At 36.2% G+C, this 4404-nt stretch overlaps 1 protein-coding gene across 3 annotated transcripts in view; it reads left to right on the forward strand.

The window, feature by feature from the left end:
- Positions 1-49: 49 nt before the first annotated feature.
- TTC23 (tetratricopeptide repeat domain 23) overlaps positions 50-4404 on the forward strand; it is a 91220-nt gene continuing 86865 nt past the window's right edge. For all 3 annotated transcript variants that reach the window (XM_023512679.1, XM_023512680.1, XM_012804407.2), the window contains exon 1: positions 50-396. The gene's annotated coding sequence lies outside the window, so the exon portion shown is untranslated. The remainder of the gene's footprint in view (positions 397-4404) is intronic.

The following is a 4404-nucleotide window of genomic DNA, read 5'->3' on the forward strand; positions in this document are numbered from 1 at the left end:
TTTACGGGAAAAGGCTGCGGGAATTTAGTTTGGGACTTCCCCACTTTTTTTCCGTTCTTATCAATCCGTCCAAAGAATCACGGAACTGATACAACGGGAGCGAAAATGGCAAATCGGGCTGCCAAAACAATTGTGTGATTCTCTTGAAAAAGAAATGGAGAGCATCTCAAGCCGACTGGATAAACTGACAAAGGATTTTACGACGTAGTTGGAGACTTGAAAGTTAAAGGAACTTCTCCGAATTTTTCGCTAGTTTTAAAGGAGACAGTGTCAGGAAAAACAGAAAATACAGGCAGAGTCTAAGAGTGGCAGGACGAAGAGTTTTCAGAAGGCGTTTTTCTCTTTAGTGTGAGGATGGAAAGCATCATCCCCAGATTATCAGTGGATTTTTAAAAGGTAAAGGAACCAAGATGATAAGATTAATTGTAAATTATTTTCTACTTAAGAAACTGTGCTTTCTTCTTATTGTTGCTTAAATGTGGATTTAGAAGAACATTTTAAAGGAATGAGAAAATTAGAGTTGGCTTTGGACCCAAACTTTGTGTGTATTTGTTGATTAAGAAATCCAGAGACAAATCTGCTAATGACCAAACAAAATGTATTATTAATATTTGAAGCAGAATCAGCAGGTAATTAATATAAGGATAAATTCTCCAAAAAGAAATTCAGCATTTGTATTTTCAAAGTGATATTTTGTATTAAAGCTAAAATATAAAACTATAGGAAAAATATTGATAAACAAAAATCACTATTACTTGAGTGGCCTCTGTTAATTTATATAGAGGTATATAAAATAATAAAATATAATTCCTCAAGAAGGTCTTACTCTACCTCAAGAGCAAATGAGCCTCAGAACATTTAAATTAAAACTTTGGACAGGCCAGGTGCGATGGCTCACGCCTGTACTCCTAGCCCTCTGGGAGGCCTAGGTGGGTGGATTGCTTGAGCACAGGAATTTGAGACCAGCCTAAGAAAGAGCAAGACACCGGACTCTAAAAAATAGCAGTAGTCCCAGCTACTTGGGAGGCAGAGGCAACAGAAACACTTTAGCCCAAGAATTTGAGGTTGGTGTGAGCTATAAAGCCATGGCACTCTGCCAAGGGGGACAAAGTGTGAGGCTCTGTCTCTAAACAAAAACCAAAAAAAGCTCTGGACGGTTCTTAATGTCCAAATGACTGTTACAGACTGTTACAGGTACTTCAGGAGCTCAGATCAAAGTGAGATGAATTATTCAGGCAAGGTTTCACAAATTATGGGTTAAGATCTAATTTTGGCCTAAGCAATGGCCCAAATTTCAGATGAAAAAGAAGAGAAGTTGACATCTCAGGTAGTGAGTGAGTTGTTAGGTTGTGTAACCTAAGAAAGATTTGGCTTTGACTGCAGCAGAAACCTCATTTGGGAACCTTGGTTACAAAAGAAAAAGAAAAAAAGCTCAAGAACTTACATGAAGTGCTAAAATTGTCAAAATTAAGGGGTACCTGCTTTTGAACAGGAGGGACACCTTAGGACAGGAGTATTTCAAGATGATAAAACTGACAGTGCAATTTAAGATGGCCACAAGGGCAGAGACCAGACAGTCGCCTGAGGGGTTCAATACTAACACTTAGATTGGTAACAGCCTCTTAAGCTATTTTAGCCAAACACCTTTCCCACTGTTAGATAACATAAATCTTGATTCATTTCTTTATAGTCTTTGAAATCATTGAGTTTATTAAGATTTAGGGAGCCAGATGCAGTGGCTCATGCCTATAATCCAAGGACTCTGGGAGGACCACTAGAGGCTAGGAGTTGGACACCAGCCTGGGCAACCTAGTGAGACTTCCTACCTCTACCCTTGTCTCTACAAAAAATTAGAAATTAGCCAGGTATGGTGGCACCGAGTCCCAGCTACTCAGGAAACTGAGGCAGGAGTGTAGAGTGTAGCTTGAGAAGAGGAGTTTGAGCTATGATGATACCACTGCACTGTAGCCCAAGTGATAGAAGGAGACCCTGTCTCAAAATTTAAAAAAGAAGATTTGGGAGGCCTCTGCCACATTGTCTTGGAGAATCAGGGTTGCCCTATTTTATAAAAGTTTGGTTGAGGTAAGATGTATAAAACTAGAATTACACTTAAAACGGCATTATGGTTTCATAGATATTTTTAAACAGCTTTAAGGAGGTGTAATTTACATACCATAAAATTCACATTTTAAGGATAAACTCAATTATTGTTTTAGAAAATGTACAGAGTTGTGTAACCATTACCGCATTCCAGTTTTTAAAAAATTTCCATTACCCTGAAAAGGATACCTTGTGTTTTGTAGGCAACTCCTCACTCCTATACTCAGCCCCAGATTATAATTGAATCATAGTAAACACAGAACAGTATTTAGTTGTTATAAATAATGCTGCTGTGAAGATAAGTACAAGTTTTTGTGTGAACGCGTGTTTTCAGTTCTCTTGGAACTTAGGAGTGAAATTGCTGAGTCATGCTTCAAAGGTTAAAATCTAAGTTTAATTTTTTGAGGAGTTGCCCAACTGTTTTCCAATGTTTCCACCATTAAACATTTCCACCAGAGTTTGTGAGGGTTCCAGTTTCTCCTCTTCCTCACCAACACTTCTTACTGTTTATCTAATTTATTATAGTCATTCTGGTGGGTGTGAGGGGGGTATCTCATTGTAGTTTTGATTTGTTTTTCTGATGACTAATAATTCTGAACATCTTTTCATTTTTTATTGGCCATCCATATATCTTCTTTTGTAAAATATCACTTCAGATAGTTTGCTTATTTTTTAATTGAGTTATCTGTCATCTTATTACTGAGTTGTTATTTATATATTTTGGGTCAAAGACCTTTATCAGATACACGATTTGCAAATATTTCCTCTCATTCTGTGGCTTGTCTTTTACGTTAATGATGGTACCTCCTGAAACAACAGAAGTTTTTTATTTTTATGAAATCCAATTTTTTTTTTCTTTTATAACTTGTGCCTTTGGTGTTGTATCTCAGAAATCTTTGCCTAGCCGAAGCTCGTGGATTTACTCGTGTGTTTGCTAAGAGTTTTAGGTCTTTGATCCATTTGGAGTTAATTTTTATAGATGATATGAGATAGAAGTTCAACTTGATTCTTTTGCATGTACCTATATTGTTGTTCCACCACTGCTCGTTGAAAAGACTATTCTTTCCCCATTGAATTCTTGACACCCTTGTCAAAAAATAATTGACCACGTATGTAAGGACACTATTCCATTTTTCTATATGTCAGTCCTTGCATCAGTACCACACTGATTTGTTTGGGGGTTTTCTCCTAGCCTTAATTGAAGTATGCTTAACAGAAAAGTATATATATTTGAGGTGTAAATCATGATATTTTGACATAAATATACCTGTGTAATGATTCCTGCAATCAAGCTACTTTATATATTAATCTGTAGACAAAATTACTATATTTTGTATGTGTGAGAACACTTAACATCTATTCTCTTAGCAATTTTCAAGTATGTAATATATTAACTATAGTTACAGTGGTATACATTATATCTCTAGAAGTTTTTCATCTTATAACTGAAATTTTTTCTTTTTTTGAGACAGAGTCTCAGTTTGTCGCCCTTGGTAGAGTACTATGGCATCATAGCTCACAGCAACCTCAAACTCCTAGGCTTAAGTGATTTTCTTGCCTCAGCCTCCCAAGTACCTAGGACTACAGGTGCCCATCACAACGCCCAGCTTTTTTTTTTAAAGACGAGGTCTCACTCTGGCTCAGGCTGGTCTCGAACTCCTGAGCTCAGGCAGTCCATCTGCCTCAGCCTTCTAGAGTGCTAGGATTACAGGTGTGAGCCACCGCACCCAGCCATAACTGTTTACAATAGTTCCATAATAAGTTTTAAAATTGGGAAGTGTAAGTCCTCTATTTCTCTTATTTTTTAACATTGTTTCATCTATTTTGGGTCTCTTGCATTTGCACATAAATTTAAGGATCAACTTGTCAATTTCTGCCAAAAACAGACAACTAGAATTTTAATAGGGATTACGTAAAATCTATGGATCAATTTGAGGGGTGTTGCTATCTTAATAATATTGAGCCTTCTAATCCATGAACATGGAATGTCTATATGTTTAGATCTTCTTTAATTTCTTTCAACAATGTACTTCTTTTGCTACATTTATTCTGAATTATTTTATTCTTTTTGATGCTATCATGAATGGAAAAGTTTTCTTAATTTAGTTTTTAATGATTTATTGGTAATGAATAAAAATACAATTTTTGTTTCTTTACTTTGTACCCTACGGCCATGTTGAACTCATTTAGTTTTGGTAGAAGGCTCATTGATTGATTGATGGACTGAGGATTCCTTAGGATTTTCTACATAGAGAGTCATGTCATCTGATAATAAAGTTTTATTTCTTCCTTTCTAAGTTGCAT

Source organism: Otolemur garnettii, unplaced genomic scaffold (assembly GCF_000181295.1).
Source record: "Otolemur garnettii isolate 467f Iridium unplaced genomic scaffold, OtoGar3 scaffold00029, whole genome shotgun sequence".
NCBI classification, from domain to species: Eukaryota; Metazoa; Chordata; class Mammalia; order Primates; family Galagidae; genus Otolemur; species Otolemur garnettii.